This window comes from Neophocaena asiaeorientalis, unplaced genomic scaffold, assembly GCF_003031525.2.
Source record: "Neophocaena asiaeorientalis asiaeorientalis breed wild unplaced genomic scaffold, Neophocaena_asiaeorientalis_V1.1 scaffold5, whole genome shotgun sequence".
NCBI classification, from domain to species: domain Eukaryota; kingdom Metazoa; phylum Chordata; class Mammalia; order Artiodactyla; family Phocoenidae; genus Neophocaena; species Neophocaena asiaeorientalis.
In genome coordinates this window covers 15,455,751-15,483,031 of record NW_020174698.1, presented here as the reverse complement: position 1 = coordinate 15,483,031, position 27,281 = coordinate 15,455,751, and the positions used below count along the sequence as shown (strand labels likewise).

At 45.3% G+C, this 27,281-nt stretch overlaps 1 protein-coding gene across 6 annotated transcripts in view; it reads right to left on the bottom strand.

Moving 5' to 3' along the window:
• Positions 1-1,800: 1,800 nt before the first annotated feature.
• The window catches only part of MAN1A1 (mannosidase alpha class 1A member 1), a 194,144-nt gene continuing 168,663 nt past the window's right edge, over positions 1,801-27,281 (bottom strand). The window contains exons 14-18 of one of the 6 annotated variants that reach the window (XM_024758981.1): positions 21,797-21,921; positions 20,248-20,445; positions 6,154-7,037; positions 3,151-5,278; positions 1,801-2,042 (exon numbers count right to left, since the gene is read on the bottom strand). The gene's annotated coding sequence lies outside the window, so the exon portion shown is untranslated. Of the gene's footprint in view, positions 5,279-6,153; positions 7,038-20,247; positions 20,446-21,796; positions 21,922-27,281 lie in introns of all 6 variants that reach the window. The other 5 variants (XM_024758980.1, XM_024758983.1, XM_024758984.1 and 2 more) reach the window with 5 other exon arrangements.

The following is a 27,281-nucleotide window of genomic DNA, read 5'->3' as shown; positions in this document are numbered from 1 at the left end:
TTTTTTTTTTTTTTTTTTTTTTGCGGTACGCTGGCCTCTCACTGTTGTGGCCTCTCCCGTTTCGGAGCACAGGCCCCGGACGCGCAGGCTCAGCAGCCATGGCTCACGGGCCCAGCCGCTCCATGGCACGTGGGATCCTCCCGGACCGGGGCACGAACCTGCGTCCCCTGCATCGGCAGGCGGACTCTCAACCACTGCGCCACCAGGGAAGCCCCCATATTAGTCATTTCTAACCGAGATTACTATGCCTGAGGATTATATTAAACCTACCTGACTGGCCCAGAGTGATGTTTACTGAGTGATGAACACATTCAACATTTATCGAACCAGACACTTCTCTAAGTGCTGAGGATATAGCAGGAAACAAAACAGAGTTTTCCCTCACACAGCTTAGTTGCTAGTGAAATGGCTTACATTCTAGTGGGGTAGTTGAAGGGTCAAACGAGATATGTAAATTACCCAAATGTGAATGGTTACCTTGGGATCTCTAGTTCACTGATTTCTAGAGAATACTGGTTTTCAGCTTCCTCCCTGTATTAGTTTCCTGTGGCAGCTGTAACAAATTACCACAAACTTAATGGCTTAAAACACCACAGACATGTTACCTTCAGTTCTGGAGGTTGGAGATCTGAGGTGGGTCTCAGTGGGCTAAAATCGAGGCAGGGCTGCATTCCTTCTTGAGGCTCTTGGAGAGAATCTGTTTCCTTGTCTTTTCTCGCTTCTAGAAGCTGCCTGCATTCTTGGCTCAGGCCCGTCCATCTTCAGAGCCAGCAACAGCCAGACACGTCTTCCTCACACCCCATCCCTCTGGCACTCACCCTCCTTCCTCTCTCTTTGACTTATAAGGATTCTTGTGATTGCATTGGGCCCACCTGGATAAATCCAGGAAACTCGCTCCATCTGAAGATCCTTCACTTAATCACACATGCAAAGTCCCTTTTACCATGTAAGGTAAGGCATCTACAGGTTCTGGGGGCCAGGACATGGACACTTTCAGGGGTGGGTATTATTCTGCTGACCCCATTCTCCGGTGCAGGTTCAGTCTGTCCAAATCATGACACTGAATCAAGTTTTCTCTTTTCTCTTTTTGGTGACCTCCCCAGGGTGTCACAGAGCAGTAACGTGAATCACAGAGACAACCAAGTTGGTTCAGTCTCTTTTTCCTATGTCTGAGAGGTTTTAAGAGAATCCTAGAGGAACTCCCTCTTTATAAGAGGGTCTAGTGTCAAAAACACAGGTCTGGCCTGGTGCTGCTGGGGAAGAGAGCTGGGCAGGTGGTTCCTAGTTATGAGGGCCGCCTCGATGTTCTCAGAATATTCCAGCCAGTATCTGGAAATCTTTAACCATGAGTGCTCTGTCGAGCACGATGTCCTACCTACAGGGTAAAAATGACACTTTAAAGAATATCCCCTGATGCATTTTATAGCACAGGGGTAGGAAAAGATTCAGGTGAATAAGAGAAGATCTGGAACTTGTTTCCTTATGGGGGAAACGATTCTAAGCAATTCCTTAAAGAATTACACTTTCACATAATGCTGTTATTTTTCTTTTAATTTTAATTCTTATTATTTATTTATTTTGGCTGCGTTGGGTCTTCATTGCTGCGCAGGGGCTTTCTCTAGTTGTGGCGAGTGGGGTCTACTCTTCATTGTGGTGTGTGGGCTTTTCATTGCGGTGGCTTCTCTTGTGGAGCACAGGCTCTAGGCACACGGGCTTCAGTAGTTGTGGCACACGGGCTCAGTAGTTGTGGCTCATGGGCTCTAGAGCGCAGGCTCAGTAGTTGTGGCACACGGGCTCAGTAGTTGCTCCACGGCATGTGGGATCTTCCCGGACCAGGGCTCGAACCCATGACCCCTGCACTGGCAGGCGGATTCTTAACCACCGTGCCACCAGGGAAGTCCAATGCTGTTATTAAGGGATAAGAAAAACACCACTGGGGATTTTTAGTGACTCCTTTAAAACTAAATTTATTGGCATTTTATCGTCAGGGACCAGGCTGCAGTTTTGTATATCTTTCCCATGGTTGCTCTAGAGGAGCAGCTCTGAAAAGGAAATAAAGGGTTAAGTTAATAAAGGTTAAGTTCAAGTCCTCTTTTTTCCTTCAAGAAAATGACTAGGGGTTTCTGATTCTAGGTTAGAAACTGCCAACTCAGTAACAGCAAGTGAAAACCCACCCCCTTCAGATGCACACAGAGTGTGAGGTGGGAGTGAGGCCTGGGGCTGCCGCAGCGCCTGGCGGGTCCTCGGCTGCACTTTGCAGGGCCGGGCACATTTGGCTTGGGCCTCCAGCCTCTGTGAGTGAGAGGGCCAGGCCGCGGAGTGTGGCTTCAAATACGTGGATGAAAACGGGCTTGAGAGGGAGGATGGACACTAGAGCGTCGCAGAAGTCAAGGCTGTTATCCGGGAGGAAAAGAGTGCACTCCGCCCCCGTGAGTTGCCTCTGGTGTGACAGGGACAAGAGCTGACAGTGGAAAGCTGCGCTGAGAAAGGGGGCAGGACAATGAACTTTCTGGCCCCGTGTCTTTATTCCCTGCCATACACCACGCTCATGGGTCCTCAGGTCAGATTTGCTTCTTTGGCGAAAACGATTCTCCATTTTCCCCGGCCTCTGAGAAGCCACTGGAAGAAGCGGCCAGATGAACTTCAGGCGGGACGGGCCTCATCTTTGAAGGACAAATGCACAGAGGCACCCAATCTGCACGATCCACTTTCCTAGAGTCACAGTGCACTTCTTTCTTCCTTTCTCAGCCATTTTCCAAACCCTGCTCTCCGCTTTCCTTCAGTCCTTGTAATCAGCCTCATCTCATCCACACCTTTCAGTGGCTGGCGACACAATGCCTGCAACCTGGCTCGCTGGTCTCAGTTCCCCCGCAAGGCAGTCTCGGCTCTCAAGGGCACCGGCTGAAGAACAGACGCTGCCTCTGCGTCCCCTTTCCCACACTCCAAGCAGGAAAATGGGTGAAAGGGAGGTGAGGAAGGGCCTCTCTTTCCCTTTCAAAACACTGGCATCAAAACCCTGCTAGGATTTCCATGCAGTACTTCATTGTGCATTGTGGGCTACAGCCCAGGACTTTTCTATGAAAGCTAGAATTGATTCACTAGGTAATAAATGGAAGAATCCTCCCCAGGCTTCCCAGCAAAATTACTTACACTATTAGTAGCATTAAGCAGGCTTTTACAGCTGGAGATAAGCCACCCTGATGTTCCGTCTGTCTAGATGTGTGAAATCCAGGGCTATTTCACACGGCCTCGAATAGGTGTCAGGGCCAGAGGAGAATGTGGCTGTTTGTGTCTCTGATCTCCTGCTTGGATTTGCTCCTATGAGGAATTGCTCCTTTTTATTCTTTCACTAGAAAGCCATAGCTCATTAAAACTACAAACAGAGAGCATAAAAAAACCACACGTTTAAACTCTGACTTTGCCTTAGGGTTTAGCGACCTGCCTAGTCAAATTGCCCTAGTGTTGCTATTAAAGCAAAGCTGCCTCTGTAAATAAATCACCAGGTGGCTCTGTCCAAGCATCTGAGAAATTTGTGTCAACATGTCTGTCACTTCTGCTGGCTGCCTGCAGTTTCAACAGTCAGGTGCAGGGTAGGCACCAGTCCCAGGTAGCGTCCTGGTTGTAGGGCTGCTGAGCTGTTGAATGGGGGAGATCGGCTGAACTCCTTTGAAAGCCCATCTCAGGGTCCCAGAGTTGTATGTCTGGAAGAGTCAATGTGATAATCAGTAACACCTTTTTTGTTTGTTTGTTTGTTTTTCAATAGAAGAGCTCAGAAAAATTTTAAGTGAAATCTTATATTATTATGGTTATTATAGTCTCATTTAAGGAATCACATAACAAATCCTTTTTAAACACAAATAATCATCCCTTAATTTTACTTCTTCTGGAAGTGCTGATTTTCATATGTTGGAAAATGGTTATTCCTCTAGAGAACAGCGTTCAGGGGTAAGTAAGCCATTTAGCAGGAATATAGTTAAAGTACCGAGAGTGCATCATTTCTGTTCCCACTCTCAGTAAATCTGTTTTGTGTGTCCCAGCTTGAAGAACCTTATGGAGGACGTGGACAAACATCTGAAGACAATACATCAGCTAGGCAGCCCAGGCCTCTCTGGGGTGCGGTATTTAAGGAGGTGGCGACAATTGAATAAGTCAGGGAAGGATGCAATGACCTTGCAGCCCTGATGGTTTCACTTCCCAACAGCGTCCAGGCACAACATTTCTGCCTGTCCTCTGGGACAAGGTGGGTAATGCAGAGCAGCAGAGGGGGCCTTCTTCAGACACCAAAAGCAACAAAAAATAGAAAGTGTAAGGAGCTGACTTGATCTATTGAAGTGCATGCTTAACGTTCTCCCTTCTCCAGGGGATGAAGATGGCATTGAACATTTAACAACACACAGCAAATGCAGTCCCAGTTAGAACCACAGGGGCGCTCAATAAGCAAGAATGGACTTAACACTCCAGGACCAGCAGCAAAGGGAGAAGGAAGTCCTTGCAGTCAGAAGGCACACAAGCTAAATGTCAGCTTAGACGTGATCTTTACTCCCATCCAGTGTGACGCTCCAGCATTTACAAAATGCATTTAATGCTCACAGAGATCCTGGAGGGCAGCTACTGTGGGTTGAATTATGTCTTCCTGAAAGTAATGTTGAAGTCCTAATCCCAGTACCCGTGAATGGGACCTTATTTAGAAATAGGGTCTTTGCAGATGTAATCAACTTAAGATGAAGTCATACTGGATTAGAATGGGCCCTATTCCAGTGCCTGGTGTCCTTGTAAAATGGGGGACATTTAGACACACATAGAGGAGAGAATGCCATGTGAAGACAGATACACAAGGCAAGACAGCCATGTGATGATGGAGCCATGTGACAATGGTTGCAGCTGAAAGCCAAGGATGCCAGTGTTGCCAGCAACCACCAGAAGCTAGAGGATGGGCATGGAACAGATTCTCCCTCTGAGCTGCCAAGAAGGAACCAAACTTGCTGATACCTTGATTTTGGACTTTCAGCCTCGAAAATTGTGAAAGGATACATCTCTGCGGTTTTAAGGCATCTAGTTTGCAGTACTTTGTTACGCCATCCCTAAAACACTAATACTGTGGGTGATCTATTTCCAACTGTATGAAAGAAAAACCCAGGTTTCAGATATGGTAAGAAACTTACCCAACATTCTATAGCCGGTAGGAGATCAGTATGGAGACTTAAAACCCAGAGCTGTGACTTCAAATCCTAGGCTCTTCCCCCACCATGACCTCTGAAAACAGTTGACATGGAGGTGACTAAAGAAGAGATGTGTAGAAATTTCATTTCTGAGTATACACTTAAAAATTATTGAAAGCAGGGTCTCGAAGAGATATTTGTACACACGTATTTATAGCAGCATTATTCACGATGGCTAAAAGGTGAAAGCAACCGTAATGTCCATCGATGGACGAATGGATAAACAAAATGTGGAATATATATACAGTGGAATATTATTCAGCCTTAGAATGGAAGGGAATTCTGACTCATGCTACGACATGGATGAACCTGGGGGACATTTTGCTAACAGAAATAAGCCGGCCACAGAAAGACAAATACTGTCTGATCCCACTTATATGAGGGGATCTAGAGTAGTCGGATCCCTAGAGACAGAAAGTAGAGCAGCTGAGGAGGGGAAGCAGTAGGGAATTGTTTAATGGGTATAGAGTTCAGTTTTGCAAGATGGATAGAGTTCTGGAGACTGGTTTTACAACAACGTAAATGCACTCAACACTGCTGAACTAGACATGTAACGATTATATGATACATTTTCTGTGTATTTTACCACAATTTAAAAAGGAGGGAGAGATATGGAGGGTCAGGGGTAGGGGTAGGGGGGCATGGAGGGAGCTTGTTCTGCTAACACGATTGTTAGGTTGGCTTTGCTCTGAGAAGGCACAGCCAGATTGGAAGGGCTGGTTTCCTCACTCCAGAAGATACTGCTTCCACCTGCCTGGGGCTTGTACCCTATGGAAGCCTTCAAAGAAGGAGGGTCACCTGCCTTCCTCCAGGGGGAGGGAGCCCACCCTCTGACAGTGCTGGCCTCGCCTTGCAGGCCAGCACACACTCTTACCCCAAACTGCTGCTTCAGGCAGCCTGGCCCAGGTGCTGGGCATCTGCCCCTGAGACTTACCTTGCTGCATTCTTCTCTCTGAAGACTCGGGGAACGCATCCTCCATTTGTTAGCAGGAGAGCGATTTTCATTGCTCGGCTTCCTGATCTTGCTGGCTCGTGGTGAAGAAGGGAGGCATGGGGGTCCGTTCCACAGACTATTCCCTTCACCTCCAAAGTCACGCTCCCTGATAGCAGAGCTGTGGCCCACCAGCTAAGAGATGGCCTCACTGCTGTTTCCTGGTTGGGAGCTGAGGGCTGAGCTGCTGGAAGCTCCAGTGCGGTGGCCCCTGGCCTGCAGGGGGCGCTGTCTCGGTGGGCGCTCTAGATGGGTGGTACATGCCTCTATTTTGTCTGCGCCTTCACTTGTGCTTGTGTCATTGACATACACATTTATGGTCTGATTCATTTGAGATTTACAACCCCTTCTTTCGAGAGTTTAAAGGGCGCAAAGGGACAGCATGGATGGATAAGCATCATAATGTTATGTGAATGTGTTGGTCCCTCTACATCTGGCCTTCTCCATCCATTCCCCACACTCTTCTGCTGACCTCCAAGGATGACATGTCCAGTGCTCCCCTTGCCCTCCGGCTTCCAACTGGGCTCAGCCCCTGGGAGGCACTGGCAGGGGACGACAGGCAGGTGGAGAGTCTATTCATGGTAGGTCTCTCTGCTCCCTCGCTGCTGGCTCATGGTTGAATTCCTCCACTAAGCCTGCAGCTCCTGTTGGAGCAGAGTGGGGTGGCCCCTGCTGGCTTTGGAGCTCCCAGAGTTGCAGCCACAGCTTCCTCCTAATGACAAAGCTAAAGCATTTTAGTCACGAGTTTGATGTCCTATATTCAAGGGGAAGCAGTCCATGGACTGGGAGGGGAGGACAGTGCCTCACGAACAGTGGCGCATTCTTCCCTAGGGAATTTAAGAAACAGTCAGCTTTATAGAGCGTTAGAAACGGCAACTCAGAAACAGGGCATGATTGACTGGGGTTGCGCATCTGACCTTATGTAGAAAGGTCAAGGGGTAAGGAAGTAAGTATAGAGCCCAGAGTTGGCTTGGCATTTGGGGATTGGATGACCAGATATACTGTGTTACAGGTACATGAAGGTACAGGTACACCTCCGTAAAGAGCTCTATGGAGGAGTCTCTTCCATTCCTCCTCTGGGTACCATCTGATTCCTGCTGAGACTCTGACTGATACAGTGAGTGTCAGGAGAAAAAATATTATCACAGAGAACCAAGGGGTTGGGAAAGGACAGGTAATATAAAAAATGCAAATCAAAAGTTGATGGATATACTTAGGTTCTCTGACTTACTGACTGGAATTTTTAACATGAAAGGCCCAACAGCTACATGGACTAGATCCTGTGGCTTTTTATATTTAATAGTCTGCAAATCTTATCAAAAAGACATCCAGGGCTTCCCTGGTGGCGCAGGGGTTGAGAGTCCGCCTGCTGATGCAGGGGACACGGGTTCGTGCCCCGGTCCAGGAGGATCCCACATGCTGTGGAGCGGCTGGGCCCGTGAGCCATGGCCACTGAGCCTGCGTGTCCGGAGCCTGTGCTCCGCAACAGGAGAGGCCACAACAGTGAGAGGCCTGCGTACTGCAAAAAAAAAAAAAAAAAAAAAAAAGACATCCACCTTCTGTATATTATGGCCATGATTCCTGTCCACAGATAAGTGTGGATGTTTCGAGGACCAGCTATGAGGAGGAGCTACACACTGGTGCCCTAGTCCAAAAGGATAATATTAATAACAGTAATAGTAACAGTAAGAGTGACATATAATATGCTGGGCATTATGCTAAATCTTTTCTGTATCGTCTCCTTGAATCCCCACAACGGCTCCATGAAGCAAACACCCTAATGTACAATAAAGAAACTGAACTTAGAGAGGCTAAAAATGTGCTTAGGGTTTTACAATTAGACTTCAAGCCCAGGTATCTGACACCCCAGCCCTGCATTTGCAGCAGCCCTGCCCTTTCCAAATCACGGCCATTGCATTTCTAGGAAATCAAATATAGTTTTTCACCAGGATAGGGCAAGGTCCCCAAACTCTAGTTAGAGGAACTAAGACACCCTGTGGAACAGTGGCAGGCTCTGTTTCACGTCTCTTGCTTCCCCCAGATGCCCACAAAATGGGCCACCCTACCACCACCACCACCATCACCATTACCACCACCACCACTACCACCATCACCACCACTACCACCACCACCAACATTACCACCACCATAACCACCACCATTATCACCACCACCACCACCACCATTACCACCACCACCACTACCATCACCACCATTACCACCACCAACACTATTACCACCACCACCACCACTACGACCGCCACCACCACTACCACCATAATTACCACCACCACCATTATAACCACCACCACCACCACTACGACCGCCACCACCAGTACCACCACCATTACCACCACCACCATTATAACCACCACCACCATTACCATCACCACTGCTACTTCCTCCTCCTTCTCTAGAAGCTTAAGTTTCTTCCAGGTTCCAATCCTGACTGAGGCAGCAAATATCATGACTGCGAGTGGGTAGATTTCCTCTCCTCTGCTGGCTGTCTACATGGCCAAGTCCAGCTGCTTGGAGTCTCTTGTCCCACCCCTGCTCTGTCTCCAGGGATCTTCTCAGCCCTGACTTTCCCCTCCCCCAGCACACACACTATTGCTGCCTGTATCAGATAGAGGACTAGCCAGCCCTATTCTCACAAGCCCAACATGGTTGTCTATCAGTTAGTCTCCCTGCCAGGCTTGGCTCTAGCTGAATTTTGGAAAGGACTGAGAAGTGGCCACACGATGGCACTGTAAAGCTGCCAATGCTCTCACAGAGTTGGCAAACTGCAAAGCTCCAGGGAGTCAGGATCTGTGCTTCTCTGTTTTTGTGAATGTCAGAAAACTGAAAACAGGTGGATGGTCAACAACCTCCAGAAAATCTTAATATTGTTTTGCCAAGGACTCCTCCTAATCAATGGCTAGTGGTGTTTGACACTTGCCAAACGTCAACTGTCCTTCAGCACACATCCCCACTGCCCAAGGCTCTCTTCTCTTTGCACTCAATACATTTCTCTTCTAAATAGTCTGTCAGTTGCTATGAACCCCAAAATACACACACAGAGATATAAGAAAGATTAAAATTCCTTACCTAAGCGCGAGTGAAATGCTTTCTCCTTTTGTTTTGTTTCATGGTTATGCTAAATAGTTAGAAGTCTTTTCCCTTTCTACACACATAGCTGGGCAAACATGCACAAATGAAAACTGCCCACATCTAGAAAAATCCCTCGGCTGCCCTGGCTGATTCGTCATTACATATTTATAAAACACAGGCAAGGTTGCCCAAGTAATCACACAAACATTGGCCATTTTCCTGTATCTTCTCTGGCTCATTCAAACTCTTAGGAATTGAGATTTGTTTTGTGCATGCTTTTAAAAACAGCACTGGTGAGATTTACTTGGACTTCTTATTTTTTAATGTGACTGAATGAGAGCCTAACGTTCTCTGAGCTCTCTGTCAAAGACAGCAAAAAACTGGGGAGAGATACATCTTCAGGATCTAGGTGGGGAGGAGAATGGGCTGAATCCTGGCTCAACCTCTACTTTGCGACCTTTGCCAAATATTCTCAGCGTCTTTGACCTTTTTTTAAAAAATAAATTTATTTATTCATCCATTTATTTTTGGCTGTGTTGGGTCTTCGTTTCTGTGCGAGGGCTTTCTCTAGTTGCGGCAAGCGGGGGCCACTCTTCATCGCGGTGCGCGGGCCTCTCACTATCGTGGCCTCTCGTTGCGGAGCACAGGCTCCAGACGCGCAGGCTCAGTAGCTGTGGCCCACGGGCCCAGTTGCTCCACGGCATGTGGGATCTCCCCAGACCAGGGCTCGAACCTGTGTCCCCTGCATTGGCAGGCAGACTCTCAACCACTGCGCCACCAGGGAAGCCCTTCTTTGACCTTTAATTTGCTTATCTGTGAACTGGGGTAAAGAGTATTTGACTCCCAAAGTTATTTGGTGGGATTAAATGAGATAAGGCAAATATGCATAGAAGGTGCTCAACCATTCATAGCTAGTATTCCTGTGATTAGACTGGATGATCACAGAGCGTAACCTATAGTCAAGTGGCTGAAAGGTCAGGAGAGTCCTCACGCTCCTCTGGAGACCCCATGTGGTGATGAAGAGCACGACCTTTTGAGTCAAACAGTCTGGATTCAAACCTTGGTTCTTCCATTTCTAAGCCTCAGAGTCCCAGTTTGTAATAATGGTGACAATCATAGCCGTTACAACATTGAATGAGACAATACACATATTGTGGGTTGAATTGTGTTCCCCCCAAAGATGCTGAAGGTCTAATCCCCAGTACCTGCAAAGGTGACCTTATTTAGTAATAGGGACTTTGCAGATGGTCAAAATAAGATGAGGTCATTAGGGTGGGCCTTAATCCAGAACAACTGGTATTCTTACAAAAAGAGGAAATTTGGACCCAGAAAGACACTCACAATGGGAGAACAGCATGTGAAGATGAAGGAAGAGATGGGGGTGATGCACCTACAAGTCAAGGAATGCCAAAGATCGCCAACAAACCCCCAGGAGCTAGGAGAGAGGCATGAAAAGAGTCTTCCTCACAGCCCAGGGCAGGAACCAACCCTGCTGAGACCGTGATCTCAAACTTCTAGCCTCCAGAGCTGTGAGATGATAAATTTCTGTTAAGCCACCCAGTCTGTGGTACTTTGTTACGGCAGCCCCCCAAAACTAACACAGCGTGGATGCACTAACCCAGTGGTTGGCACCTAGTAAGCATTCAATAAATGTTAGTTTTATTGCCGTTGCCGTCGGCTAGTGAGATTTCTCACCTTTTCTAACACTAGTTCCTTTGCACACAAATATTCCCAGCTGGTCTCTCCTGCTTGGTTACTAGAACATGCATTTTATTGTGATGCTTAAACACGTACAGAAAGGAATATACAAAAGCTGTTGTTCGGATTTTTAAAACATTTAAACGCCTTCAACAGAGCTTTCACTAATTAGAAAGCCCAGTGTATAAAGAATGACTTTACACAAGGTGAGGGTGGAACCAGAAAACATCCCTGATTAAATTGTGAGGTATTCTGGCAGGTGTCAGGCCCGTGGCCTGCAGGAGACAAATCAGCAGCTCTGAGGGGGAGGATGGGGCATCCTGGCTTGCTAGTCACACATTTCTAGGGGGTGGAAGTTCACCTCATGAAAAGCACAAGATTCCTAGCGGGGCTCCTCAGTGGCTGCTTTATTTTACACTTGTCCTGTAACAGCACCATAGAAGCAGTTTTAGTCTCTCATTTCTTGGTGTGACCTGTCTTGCTGATGACAACTGCTCAGAAGTCTTGACCGATCTGACCTGTGACTTGATTTTGTATCTTGGCATTCGAATTGTCTCTGAAACACAGCACAGAAGCTCACACAGCTTCTGACTCCCAGAAGCTATTCAACAATACGTATGTATTGAAAGAAGAAATGGACTGCAAAAATAAATATGTATTTTACTAATACTCGATTCTTGACCTTAAAGATCGTTAGGATGTCCTCACAGGAAACATGCTTTGAAAGTTTCAGGTAGAAAGTGTCGGTGGTCTTTCTTTCCGGAGAAATTAAAGTTGCAAGCATTCTCTTCCTCTCATACATGCAGTGTACAAACAATCCCTAGAAATGAACTGTCTGGAGTATTTTATTTCTTAATTAATCCAGTTTTGCTATTTGGTATAAGTAGGATGATGTTCAAGCTGAATGAAAGAACAGGAAAGTTTAGGGAATATACAATCCAAGGAGGAGTTTTAACTCCCTCCACATCTGCTGCTCTATTTTGCTTTAAATTAGATTTTAAAATTAATTTAATTTTTCATTTGAAGCTGCTCAGCTTTCCCTCACCCCTTTCTCTTTTCATTCTGTACCTGGTCCTCCTGTCTGTGTCCCCTTGGAGGCCAAACACTACTTTCTACATCACCTGATAATTCTTTTCCCATCTTTTTTTTAATCATTGAGCTATATTTCCGTAAGAAGAGCATGCCATCACTTGACAGAACTATGCTTACTGGTATATGAAAAAGGCAAAGCTCTCCCCTACTCACGTTAGAAATTCCACTCCGTAATTCACGTCTTTCTTAAAGCACCACCCTCTTTCAACATGCAAATACTCAAGGTAACACAACAGTACACAACTTGACACATCTTCACCTTAGTTTCCGCATTTGGAAAACCAAGACCCGGCATGGGGATAACTATTTCCCAGGACTATTGCTGAAGATCACATTTTCATGTATTTGTTGATAAATACTCACTTTCCACCAAGCAAGATTTTTATCTGCTGACCACAGGTATGATACAAGAAAATATTGGTAAAATAAAATCAAGGAACCAGGAACAAGGATATTACATACAATAGCAGAAAGTCAAGACTAAGTTAGGAAAAACATCTTGGGGGGTGGGCTGGGCTGGGCTACCCAGTTTCCATAATGAAGCTTTAGTTATTTATTTTATTATATATTTTATTTTTTTTGGCTGCATGGCATGTGGGACCTTAGTTCCCTGACCAGGGTCAAACCCATGCCCCCTGCAGTGGAAGCTCAGAGTCCTAACCACTGGACCTCCAGGGAAGTCCCTGTAATTAAGCTTTAAATATGACTGAGATTCTTGAAAGTTCAAGGGTTAAGAATCAGTTATATGATTTTTATGATCAGAGAGAAGAGTAGGTCTTTTAAGAGATGACGTGTGGAACTTGAATGTCCTTAGCCCCGTCAGCATGTGGTACACTGAGGTCGCATTTTCATTAGTATCTCATTAGTATCTCACTTTCCCATAACTTCTGCCCCACTCCTGTCGATCTTAACCCCTTATCTTTCACTTACTGCTCTCCTCTGCTTCCCTGCATCTCCATGTTTCCTCCAGTCACCCTCCCAGTAACAGGAATAGGAACAGCACACATCGGCAGGCGGACTCTCAACCCCTGCGCCACCAGGGAAGCCCGATGTGCCTTCATTTTATTTAGCTATTTCTCTTATCCTAATGTAGGTCAGTTTTGATTTTTCACTATTATAAATAACAGTGCAGTGAAAATCGAATATAAATTTCTGTTCGCATTTCTGATTGTGTGCTTAGAATCAATTTCTAAAAATCTTTTTTCTCCCAAGTTGTTCAGGGCAGTATATTTGAGTGAACACTGGTACTTTTTGCCTTTCATTAGTGAGTTTGGGTAAAGGAAAACATTGTTACCAGCTATTAGTTTGCTGATGGTTCTTTATTAAAGATAGAGACCCAGTAATTCCTTCTCCTCCAGCCCTGTGACTACCTACTGAATTGCATCATTACCTCAGCCAGGTTTACAATGCCCCCCGCCCCTACCCCACCCCACCTGGGCTGTCTGAACGCCCTGGACATTTCCCTGACACCCAAAGAAGGGTTTTGAAAAAGCTGAGATTGATGGAGTCCACTCAGGAGTGTGCTCTTTAGGTGGAAAGGATAAAGGTAAGTGCATTTTTATGGTAGCCTTCAGTCACCCTGAAAACCTACGGACCTAACCAACGTCCTGAGTTTATGCCCCTTGTAACCCTCTGAAGACGACTCTGGGCTCTAATACAAACTCAAGGACGTGCTGATTCTATAAACACAGTGTGTGGCAGCAGATTTCATCAGAAGAGGAGATGGGTGTACTTTAGCCCAACACATTACATAAAGAATGCCAGTCTCCATAGCAGGAGAGACAGCTTACCTTGACTGTCCAGAGGTAGCCTTTTCGTGGCTAAGACCTAAGTGGATACAGTAGATTTTAAACTGGGCTGAATAGAAATTGCCATGAGGCTAAAGACACAGAGCTGGTTCTGGTCCCCAGCTCTGCACTGGGGAGGTTCCTGTGTAGATCCCTACGGCTGCTGGCCTATGATCTCCAGCTATGATCTCCTCTATCCACGGGGATAGAGGCTTAGTGGACTGCATAATAAGCCACAGCTGGCCCTCAAGCACAGGATGGCCCTCAAGATGGTCATGTGGCTCAGAAGAGGGTCAAGAGGGTTAGGATGCCAAGTGCCCACCTCTGCTTTTAGACATTTTATGGGTTATCGTTCCCTGAGAGATTGGCCGTTCCAGAAGAAAGGAAATCCTTAGAACGTCAGGGGAACTGGAGTCATGTGTTGGAAAGCTGCATATCCCAGGTATGAGGTGAGCACAGAGGCAAGGACAGGGTAGGAAAGGTGGTAGAGGGAGGCTGCAGGTAACTGTCAACCTGCCCAAGTCCATAGCCATATACTTCATTCTTGGGATTTCTGGTTTTAGAACAAAAGGAACACTTGGTCTCGAAAGAGATGACAGGCAGGATTAAAGCTGACATTTATTAATTAATGGCACGAATTTTAAACAAGTGATATACACTTCACTGTAGCCAAAACACTGTGGTTTAAGAAAAAATACCACGTGGCCAGCAACCCTTGCCAATATATTTTTACAACTCTGTGATGTTGGGAGAAACTACTCTGGAATATCGTGGTACAGAGCACAACACCACGTATTTGTGAAAGACTAGATACCAGGGGAACAATCCCTATAACTCAGGAATGCAGTGGGAGCCGGAATGTATTGGTGGGATCCAGCCCCTCGGGCTGAGCATCTCACCTCCCTACCTTTAATGGTAGGTGGGCGTAGAGTTAGGCTGAGTGAGACATCTTATTCAGAGGCAGGGAAGCCAAGACCTGGGGTTTGTCTTTGAAAAGCCCGAGACCGTATCTCATAACTAGAGCTGGGAACTTCTCCCAGCCTAACCTTTGCCTCAGCATGTGTTGCTCGGTAGAGCGCCAGCAATCTTTTCCAAGAGCCAATCTCAGCACTGGCTGGAGCTCCACTTGTAGGAGCCTGGAGCAGGTCTCCTTGAGATCATTGACCTCCAAACAGGCCCAGCATCCTCCAAATGTTCACCACATCCGTGGCCAGGCCAGGCCAGCTGCTGCCTTCATAGATGCCCCCCTTGCCAACGCACTCCCAGTGGGGCTGACCTGCCGGACCGGAGCTCCTCTAATTCTCTGACATTTAGCCAAGTTGCATAATGAGGAAGCCATGGTTCAGTCTGTACTTTAGTACCAGGAGACACAGAGGCCTGTGGTTTGGCAACGATTTGACTGGTAACAAAACCAGCTGAGAGCTGAGAGGCTGCTAAGTGGGCAGATGGGTTCTTTACATCTGACTTTTTTCAGAGGTTCTCTGCAGAGTTGGCTCTTGCCTTGTTGTGTAGCACGTGGTCTCCCAGAGCGCTGGTGAAGATGGGCAGACCGGAGCTGGGTGAAGGCACCGAGAGTTATTGGGGTTCAGCAACCACACAGACCAACCACGTAAGCATCTAGCACTTGCCGTGGAGCACGGAGTACGTGTGCCCTAACTATTCTCTGAAAGAAGATGTCAGTGCTCTCAACCATGGATAACATTGCGAGAGAGAGAAAGAGGATGTATTTTTCATACAAGCAGTGGTTCTATTCACAGCAGCAACCATCCTCCCCACAACCCAGCCTCCAGCTAAGCTGTGATGACCCAGTAGGGAACGAAGAAGCCCTGACCCGAGGGAAGTCCTTGCCAGATGGAAAAGGAAGAAGAGAGAGCTCCTTCCTTCGTGGGTGGATTTAGAAGTGACAGAGGACATGACACGGAGGGTGAGGGGTCAGCTGTGAGAGTCCTGGCTACCAGCTGTTGCTGGTTGGTGAGGCTTTGGCAACAGACTCAGGAGAGGATTCTTTCAAGTAGTAAGGGACCCTGGAGCCCCTCCTCACTGCCCCCCTCCCTCTACCCAACCCGGCGCTCTGTCTGTGATGAAATATTTCCCGGGCCACTGTGGTTAGAACCTGGAAATGCAGAATAAAAGAACAAAAATGGAGGATGCCAAAGCAGTGCAGTCTGTGCTTGCCATCTGTGACTTTTCAGAGCGATTTTGCTTCCAGCCTCTCCTCCAGAGGCAGCTGACGTTATTTTCCTATGCAGAACTTCCCATGTCCTGGCAGCCTTCTTTGGCTGCCAGAAATAGAGTCTCGGGGTCGAGGAGCTTCCCCAGAGATCTGATCCACTCAAGAAGAACGTTGTCTGCGGCTGCCCGCTCACCGGCACGAGGGCAGCATTTGTTCCTGGTGAGGAACTGAGCGTGTGATGTGCTGTCTGGAGGGGGCTTCACGTGGGATGTGCAGCTGCCCTTTCCTCAGCAGCATAAGCCTCAAGCATGAAACTTTCAGTGACCCCGCGTTTCTTAATGGAGAATTTCTCAATGGAGAATTTTAACCTTTTCCCCCTGCTTTCAACATCCTACTTAGCCTGGCCTCACCCCGCTTATGCAATTTGTTTTGTACTCGTCCTTAACATCCCATCCTCAGTCTGGTTGCCCTGTTGGCCTTATTCTTAGATTCTTCATCTTCCACAGAATCTTCCAGGTCTCCTGGCTCTCCTCCTTTTTGATCATTGCTTATCACACATTAATTGTATGCTTTCTTCCAAAGCTCACCCTGGTCTCTTGTGCCAGTTTTGTTCTCCCCAGCTCATTTAAGAAAGCATTGAGGCCAGAGTCCCTGCCTAATTTTTCTTTTTGAAGCCCCATCTTAGTAAACATAGACAAGGGCGAGCTTTTGCTGGGATTCAGATATTTGTGTCTCTGACCTAAGACCCAACTCTTTTAGCTGTGACCTGTGTGGAACAGGGAGGGAGAGCTCGTTCTCGGTAGAGGAAGAGGAATGAGATAGCTGCTGGCAGACAACTAGGGTGAACAATTCCTGGAACTCAATCACACACCAGTGGGACAGATCCTAGGGCGGCCACGAGGGCTCCTGCCCCTTCTTGTCACTTGTCATTTTCTCTCCTCCTTCCAGGCTGTAAGGTCAGGGCTAGAAAGGAAACCACAGCCTATGGTCCTGCTGGCAAGGAATCCACAGCACTTCACTGTGTTGGCCTCATCCCTGGGAAGGGAGGTCTGCGTGAAGGAAAGACGTATTTGCTGCAAGAAATGGTCTGGCTTTTGGAAGTCTGGCTGTAGTGGACGTCCATCCAAGCACCTGCACCTCCAAGGTAGGAATGGGGGGATTGCTCTCTTTTCATGTCAGCATTTTACTACCTCTTACTGGCAATGAGAGAGGGAGGTGAAACCCCAGCCAGAGAAGTGGCAACTAGCTTCTTCCACCCCCAAGAGGCGCCAGAGAGGAGCAGCCCTTCAGACCCCCTGGCGCCAAGCATTTCTCTTCTGGAAAGGCCCCCCCAGTTGTTTGCTGTCCCTTCTTCAGCCCCCCTCCTTCCCAAGAACCTGCTGGTCCACACATGTTTTGCTCTTCAGTGAAATGGGGGACTCTTAGTTGTACCCAGTGGCACACCCCAAGGAGGTCCACATGACACTGTACTGCAGGATAGGACCCCAAAGGCATGGAAGTGGGATGGAGGAGGGGAGATCAGGCTGGGGAAGGGGACCCCCTTGTGAACAAAAGTTCCTGCATCTGACCTAGAGAACAGACTTGAGGACACAGCGGGGAGAAGGGGAAGTTGGGATGAAGTGAGAGAGTGGCATGGACATATATACAGTACCAAATGGAAAATAGATAGCTAGTGGGAAGCAGCCACATAGCACAGGGAGATCAGCTCAGTGCTTTGTGACCACCTAGAGGGGTGGGATAGGGAGGGTGGGAGGGAGGGAGACGCAAGAGGGAAGGGATATGGGGATATATGTATACCTATAGCTAATTCACTTTGCTGTACAGCAGAAACTAACACACCATTGTAAAGCAATTATACTCCAATAAAGATGTAAAACAAAAACGTTCCTGCATCTCTGACTCTCTCCCTCGACCCTGGGTCTCCAGCGGGGGCTTTGGTGGCCAAGAGCTTGGACTGCTGGCTGGGGAGTGGGTATGGAGGGGGGTGAAAAGGCTCAAATTTGTTGTAAAAAAGACACCTTGCTTTAAAATGTTTGCCCTCTGTTACTCTGTGGTGGGACACAGCTTCCATTTCCCAGCCCTGATTTTGGGCTCATTTTCCTGCATCGGCAGGCGGACTCTCAACCACTGCGCCACCAGGGAAGCCCAATTTTTCTGATCTTTATGGAGGCTCTACTTTGTGCTCCGCAGATCCTTTCACGCCTATTATCGTGTTCTCACAGCCCCTCGCAGAAGGCATCTTATATCCATGGTACCCAGGCGGAGCCGAGAGCCGAGACAGGGGGCTTGTTCCTGACAGTGGTCCCCACGCCCGCCCACCCCCAGCATCCTCTCCTCTCACTCATGCCCTCACTCACTCCACTCCTGCCGTCTCCTCGCTGTTCCTTGACCTCCATGCCCCATCGTGTCTTAAATCCTTTGCTCTAGCCAGTCTCTCTGCCCGGCACACTCTTCCCTTGGATGACCCAAATAACTCCCTGCCTAATTCTTCCTATCCTTCATGCCTTTCTGCCAATCTCCCATTCTCCACGGTGGTCCACCCTGACCACCTGATCTTCCTACTGCAACGTGTACAGCAGGTACCATCCCCGGCTCTTGTGATGGTCTCACCTTGTCCCACTTCTATATTTTCCTGTACTTCTCATCTTCTAACATTGATATAATTTCCTTATTTATGACATTTATTGTCTTCTGCTAGAATATAAGTGGCCTGTTTGTCCACTGCTGTTTCTGAAGCACCTGGAATCATGACTGGCAGGTGGCAGGCACTGAATCAATAGCTGAGGAATCAATTTAATGAAAGGTCACCCTAGCCTGGATCTAGCAAGAGACAGAGCTGGATTCAGACTCTAAAGCCGGTCGTCTTGCTCTCCCATCTCAGAACCCACGGCCTGTCCAGGTGGAGAGCACATCAGCGGCTGCTCAAGAGATGCCTGTTAATTAGATTTCCCCATCAGACGGCTGCTCCCTCACAGCAGGGATACCAGAGTTAACGTCCGTGAACATAGGGCCTTGCCTTGTTTTTCCTGGTTGACAGGTGTGCTGGCATTCGGATGAGGTGGCACGCTCCAGGTCACAGGGCACCAAGCTCTGTGGTACTCAGGAAGGTCCTGAATGAGCCCTCCTTGAAAGCAACACAAGCTGTTGGGCCCATGCTGAGCGCTCAAGACACAAGCTTGAGATCTCTCCAAGTCAGACACCTGTCAAATCCAGAATTGGCTCCCAGCCTTGCTTGAAGGATTCGCTCTCTAGGAAATGATGGATAGAAAGAGCTGGGGCTTGTAAGGCATGAGCTGGAGGTACCAGGGCAGCACAGAGCCTGAGAGGATGCGAGAAGAAGCCAGTGGAGCAGTGGCACCAGGTTATTACCTGCGTGGCTGCTCTCCGGGCAGAAAGGCAGCTGAGCCCCAGAGGGTTATGTTGCTGCAGTGGTTTTGTCATTTTTGTTTTTAATTAGGGTCTGGGGATGGAGACACTGTGAAGAACTCTATAATGTGAGGGCAGAATTGGGTCAATTGGGGTCCACTGGCTTGAAGGATGCAGACATTTCACTGCTCATTTCATAATCTGTTTCCTCAGAACAGATTCTCCCCTGAACTCCATTTACCCCGTCCTTTTACTCGTTACGCTTGTGGTTCTGGTTTCTGTTTTGTTTTTCTTGTTTTAATTCCTGTTACTAGCTGACCTTGTTTATGTTGGCATTAAGGACAATTTTCTTCCTAATCTCGATGGCTTGGTAATAGAAAGTTACACGTGGTTTGGATTCTTGGTGAAAGGGAACATGCGTATTTATTCTCATACTTACTGGCTCACTGTGTTAGTGTTTCTAGGATACACCCAGAATTAATGTTTTAATGAACACTCCAACTACTAGGAACACCATTCCGGAACATATTAACCCAGTCAGAGAGCTGCCAGTTAGGCTGGTATTTGGTCAACAACAAGCATTTTCTTCCCCACAAAAGAGAGTAATGGAATTAATTTAGCATCTCCTAGCTTGTGGTATCTATTTCAACATAAATTCCTATATAGGGATCGACTGCACATATAACTATAAAACAGAGTATTGGGGGGAATATTATGATGAGGAAAATCAGAACACAAGCACAAATCAGGTCCTGGCTGATGACATACAGGCAACCGATACATGTTCTCAGGAACAGCATTTAGAAAATGGACTTAATGAGAATAAATCACCTCTGTATGATTTCCCATTGCGAGAAGCTGATATCTGCAGCTAATCTCAGTAGTTGGAACGAGTGTGGCAATGTTTCAGTTAATTCTGGGTGATTCTGGGTGATTTAGTTTTGCTCCCAATGGATATACATTTTCTGTTCATGAGTTGCTTTGTAACAGAAGTGTGTCTCAGGATTGAGACTGTCACTTTTTGATGACCTAACAAATAAACAAAACAGTTTTTAAAACCAGCATCCTGGTGACTTGAGAGAACCTGCTTGGCTTCCCAAAGTGTATAGCTCACCAGGACGCAGTCTGCCTCCCGCCCCAGATTGCCTGGCTTAGCAGAAAATACACAGGGTGCCACACTCAGTAGCAACATCTTTTTCACATGTGCATCTCTTCCTTTGTATTCTAATAAAATCTCCCAAATGAATAAAAAAGAGGCTCAACTTCTTCACCATGTTAACTGGGATCACAGCAGAAAAATGAGCAATTTCAGCAGAATTCTCTAGATCTAAATGCTGCAATGAACCTACATTTGGAGAACTCTTAGGTTAACTGAGCTACAGTTTTTAACTTGCTAACTGTAGCATCTAGCTACAACAGTGGTTTCCAATTTTTTCAGGTTACAGACTCTCTCCCACTTTGGGAGTCTAGTTAAAGTTTTAGATCCTGCTATTATTATATATTTAATGAGCATTTCATTCCTGAAAAATGCACATAGAGGTATACCCTGATTTTTGAAAGTTCACTTTATGCCACTTTACCAAAGACCGACATTAGTACTTGTTTTCGCTAACCAAAAGAAATCCAAGGAGGATTTTCGATTTTACAAAAAAGGCAAAAAGTGAAAATAGTGTTCAGCATGTGTCTTGCAGCGAGCCGTCATAGAGGCAGCTCACACCTTGAGCAGCGACGATGTCACCACCAAGCTCCTTCCCCGGGAACTACGCTCAGCATCTCAGCATCCAGGCACCATAGCTTTGAACTGTGCCTGTGAGCATCTGGGCTCTCTCTCTCAATTTATTTTGTGCATCTGTTAGCAAGATGTGTCCTAAGGTAACTGCTTCTTCCATTTCGGCTTACGGAAGGCTTTTCGGACGGTGAGGAACCCTGTACACTCACAGGCCCCATTCATAGACTTCCAGGTCAACAATCCCTCATCTGACACCATGCCAGAAGCTTCTTGTGTTTATGTTCTTTGGTGTGCTCTCTAGAAATGTGCCCAAATTTGCTGTTTATATTGAAGCAGGTACATACACTACACACATACACATATGTATGTGACATTTTCTCTGTTAGAAGGAATAAATGAAATAACGTATGAAAAGATATGTCATAAAAAGCCGAATATGAGAATGTTGCTATTATTGTTGCTATTATTATTACTTGCATCGGCCATTTAAAACTTCAGCACTAAAACTTTTGGTTGATGTTGCAGCAAATACTTTCTTTTATGGAAATTACTTTAAAATATGACCTTTACATTCTTATAATCCAAACTGCCTCTTTATCCTTATTTCATGCTAATAAATCTTTTTAAAAAAATCACAGCACACCCACTCACCAATCTTTGTGGGACGTGTACTTTGCGGTGTATACTATACGTGGAGTCCTTTTCATTCTGTGAGAAAACCACTTCTCCGTAGTACTCTGATGGGCTTGCACCTTACTGTAACTCCGACAAAGGTCCTGCCGAAAACAATTTAATTCTGACCTGAATTAGTGATTGTATTAATTACATTTTAAGCAAGTCAATTGCTTGTTTTTTAAACTGATTTCTTGTTATAAACTGATTATAGACCACTAATGTTCATTAATATACCAAATTAGATTTCACATCTTCTGCATTATACACTGGAAATGACACCAGTCCACACGTTGACAGGATCAGTTATAAAGAATGCCTGTTGCAATCACACTGTCCTGTGTAATTGTGGAAGCAGATAACCACTCAAGAACAATTTATGAGCTTGCTAATTCTTTTTTTTCTCTCCTTGCCTGTAGTGGTAATATACAGCTCTGACATGGAGAGCCCTCAGGAGTGTTGTCTAAATGAAATTCTTACAGTGGGGCGGAAAATAACTTATGAGAGGGATAACTTTGTTCCAGCATATGGTTTATGGACTTCTGCTTAACATTTGGGGAGAAGGAGTAGGGAATGGGGGGAGCTGGGAATTGGAGAAATACACTGAGAGAAACAATGTTTATTTCCCATTTTGAAAAATAGCATCTCAGATCAGTAGAATCAAACTTGAACTAATGGACTCACGCAAAATCTTTGACAAAGAAAGATCTCTCAATATATACATTTGTTGAATGCCTGAAAGAGTGGGTGCCACCTATCGATATGGATTGAACTCAGAAGGAGAAAAAACAAAATTACATTTACACTGTTAGTCCATTTGGGCTGCTATAACGGAATACCACAGACTGAGTGGCTTATAAACAACAAACATTTGTTTCTGAGAGTTCTGGAGGCTGGAAAGTCCAAGATCAAGATGCTGCAGATTTGATGTCTTACGAAGGCCCTCTTCCTGGTTCACAGAGGACTGTCTTATTGCTGTGTCCTCCCTTGGTGGAAGGGATGAGGAAGCTCTCTGGGGTCTGGGATCTCTTCTTATAAGGACACTGACCCTATTCATGAGGGCTCCACCCTTAGGACCTAATCACCTCCCAAAGCTCTACCTCCAAATACCATCACATTGGGAATTAGGTTTCCACGTATGAATTTGGAGGACACAAACATTCAGTCTATAGCACATACCCCTTTACTAGATGCTTATTATATACTGTGAGCTAGAGTCAAAGATGAGTAGGCATCATTATATTTTCTATAAAAAGGAAAATATATCTTAAATATTGTTTCCTAGCAATCAATTTTGGACTTCAAAGTTGTTCCAATTTGTCATCTAGTACTAGACATTTGTTTCAACCAACCTCCCAAATTAGATATTTTGGTTGTTTCAACTTTTACAAATAACATAGAGTAGCAACAACTAACTGAAAAAAATAATTTAGCAAAATGAGAAAATCTCTGCTCCCAATTTTGAAATAACTGACAAAAATGCTTAAATTCTGGACCCACAAATTGTTGCAGAACAACACTGTTCTATAACAAAGGGATCAAACTTGGCAACAGTGACTGAGGATATTAATTTTGGACCAAACTATAGTGCAGACCGGCCTTATATTTGTCCAATTTATGAAGTTAAATTGCTTTTGATAGGTTGTCTTGGTCTAAATCACTAGCAGAGAGAGAGAGACTGGCAACAAATAATTGCAATATAATGTAATAAGTACACCCATTTAGGCTTATCCAAGATGCTAACACAGCAAAAAGGAGGAAGACTGGGAGAGGTTCATGGGTGACATTTGAACTGGGCTTAGAAGGGTAGGCATTTCTATCTAAACCCAGTGAACAATGCAGAGAAAACTACTCCAAAATGTCTTTAAGTAACTTTTTAAAAAAATCAGGATTCTATGCTGATGAATATTATTAAACTAATAGAGACAGTGTTTTTTTTAAAAAAAATCTAAGCTCTCTCTCGGAAGACCATTTAGCTTTCATCATTTTTATGTTCCACTAAGTGGGGTATAAAACTAGGCTGATGTATTTGGGTTGGCAGATAAAGACTTAGAAAAGTGCTACTACCAGTCACGTGAAAATTTGGAGTTAAGATCAATTGTGATCCAAAGCAGGGTGACCAAAGGTTAATCACTGACATCTAAAGCGATCATTTTGACGGCCATACCTTCTCTAGGTTTTATTTTAGGCTTATCTGCCCTATTCTCTGAGGACAAGCACTTCATGGACTCATTGATTTCCTTCTCTGAAGTCTATTCTTTGACTGAAAGCATTTGTTAAACTTTTTGGATCTTTCACGGATGGGCAAATGTGGCTTCTCACCAGCAAGTTCATCACGGAGATATGAAGACTCAAAAATATGTTCAACATTTTTGCTCTGCAGCTCAGGGAGGACTCATGGATCCTTGCAATCAAGGTTCTCAATCTGCTAGTTTCTAGCAGCTGGTAGCCTTGAGGCTTGTTTTTTCAATGAAGACCTCTCAAGCTAAGCAGAGGTTCCAAATGGTGAGTCTAGCTATAGCTACTTTTGTGACGTTTACCTGTGTGCTCTCATATCTATTCCCTGAACTTCCTCAGCTTGGCTCTGCATCTCAGGGAACTACATTTCCCAGACTTCTTTGCTCTGTTTTCCTGGTAGTCTTGACCAATGGAAGCATTGGTAAAAGACTGTAAGGTAGGGGAAAGGAAGAAGCCAGTGTATTTCGCATATTCATTGTGCTTCTAGTGGTGTCTCTAGCAGTTGCTGTATCGCCTTCATGATTCTAGCTCCTCTTGGACTATTCCTTCCCTCTGTGGTCTCAGTTTCTGCTGTGAGTCCTCCACTGTTGATCTAGCTCATGCTCCGATCACCTGTGCTCTCTGGTAACATCACCTCCACCTTGTGTCTCTCCCGCTTCTGCCCCAGATAGTGGCATACTGCAGTTGATAATTGCTGAATTTCCATCAGAATTCACCATCCCCTGTTTGGCGTCTCAGCTCTTCTATCACCGATGTAACTAATTCTTTGTGTTAAATTTCTTCTTTCTGAGACTGAGTGGTTTCTGTTTCCCTGGCTGATATACCACTTGTAATAATTACAAAGCTAATGACCAAAAAAGAAACTGGAGGAATTCTCAATTTAGACAAATCTGTTCACAGTGTGATGCCTGCTCCTGAGAATCTAGGAATCCTGGTATCATAACCGTTAGAATCACAGAGAAAAGGTTTCTCCAACTTCCTTTGAGATGTGGGGCATATCGATAGTTTAAATAAAGGTCTCAGGGCAATTCCTAATATGTATTGGGGAGCTGCCAAGTAACCTTTGTCCAATGGAGTAGTAATTGGCACTTGGTCTTGAATTTTCCTCTCAGGAGATAAACTACAATCTCGCTGCCAAATAGATTTTTTTTTCTTGCTTCTAGCTTTTTATAGAAATATCATGGGCAAAAAAAATGTAATATAGCATATTTTTGCAGGGTCGGGGGGTATATGTATGTCTCATTTTTCCCTTTACACCTTTTACTCCAAAATAGAATAAAACATTTATTTTAGAGAGTATTCAAGACTCATTTAAAGCAGAATAGCCTGTACAGTTTTAATCAATAGATAAAGACCCTGGAGAAGCCTTTGCTCTTGCTCGGACATGCTGAATCTCCTATTTAAAGAATGAGCTGCGTATATGAGCCAAGAATGCTTTTTGGTTTGGCAGCCTTTATCTGATCTTTGGGAGAGGTTAAAAGCCCAGATACACAATGGAAATGTTGAAACTTCTCCCTAATGCAATCATCATTATATGAGGAGAGGGAAAGAAGAAAACCATCTATTGTATACCTTTTTTTAAACAAAAATAAATCCAAGATCTTGTGAAAATTCATATTTTTATTTACCTTTTAATCATGGTTTTGACATATTATATGGTTTTTATCTAGTGTTTAAAGAAATCCTGTATATCGATTTGTAATAATGACAGAAGTCACTTTCAGATTTTCAGGGACCGATTAATCTCTCTGAGAGCCCTTGTTTTTCTCCCTCTCTGTTATTTGCTCATTTATATTAGCACTTCCACTAGAAGTTAGAGACAAGAAGATAAGGTGGATGAGAGTGAAAATTCTAATCAGTCATTTTTGTCACCACTAGAATGGTTGAAGAAAGGGTAGCCTGGGAAAAGGAAGCTGAACTTATTAGGAAGAAAATTACAATGTAATTATTAATGGATTTGCTTGAGTCCTAAAATCCTTGGTCCTGTTACTAGAGAGGATTACAAAAAGGCTGCAGTAACTACAGAGGAGTCCTTTCTCCTTTACGTCACTGACAGTGCCCCTCGTGTGTTTCATAGACCAGAAGAAGCCAGTCTCAGATGTGTGAGCAGCCTTTATCTATGATGGCTCAAATGAACAAAAACCCCTCATCCCCCCAAAACAAAATAAAAAAACAAGCCTAACCCTAATGGCGAGAGAGTCTCTGGTGTGTCTGTTGACCTTACCAGCGGTGTGTAGTCCAGAAGCAGTTAAAATACAGGAATACAGCTTGGACTCCTGTGGGTTTTCCCTGAGACAATTGATATATTTTGAATATACTAAAAGATAAGAAAATTGTCCTATTTTTGGTGAGTTTGCTTTTGCAAGTACAGTGAATAAAATTTTCTAATGACAGCTTATAATTAGGTATCTCACAGTTAAGGTAAACACTAGATTACCCACTAAAAATAGAATCTGCATTCAGTTTTGCAGATAGAAGTACCACTTTGAGTTAGTAGGGCCTAGCAGAGGCTGTATTCTGTTGCAAGCTTAAGATGAAAATTCTGTTTATATTTTTTTGAAGAAAAGTTTGAGACTTTTTCTTCACTCTTAACACTTTGTTCACTCTTTACCAAATGCTGAGTGCCTCCCAGTGCAGGATGGGTGCAACCAGACTGAAAACAGATATATGCCAGATGCCATATTGTCTTATATTTATATTAATTAATAAGCCATGGCACCTTCCTTTTAAAATTTTATGTATTTTTGCATAGTTGCCCTTTTTCTAGTCTTTAGCTCTGTGCAGACAAGAAGCAAGTGTAACTTGCTCTCTGCTGAATCCCTAGGACCTAGGATAGTGTCTGATATACTCTGGGTGCTTAATAAACATTTGTGGAATGAATGAATGAGTAAACAAATAATGACACTGGAGTGTGATGCATGTCAATAGTTTGCATAAAGTCCTTTGGAGAGTCAGAAGAAGCAAGAACAAATTGGGGGAAGAGAGAGGCAGACAGGTCACAAACATGTAAACTGAGACTTGAAGAGTAGACATTTTTCAAGAAGAGAGGAAGACAGACAGGGAGGGCTATTTCGGGTAGAGTCCAGAAAAGTGAAAGTCAGCAAGGGTGTGGCTGCGGGAGGGAGGGGAACTGTGTGACTTCGTCAGGCAGAATCTGGGGCAGAACTGCAAGCCCCTCTTCAGGAGTGAACAGTGTTCTGTGGCTGGGGGTGGGAGCGGGGGCGGG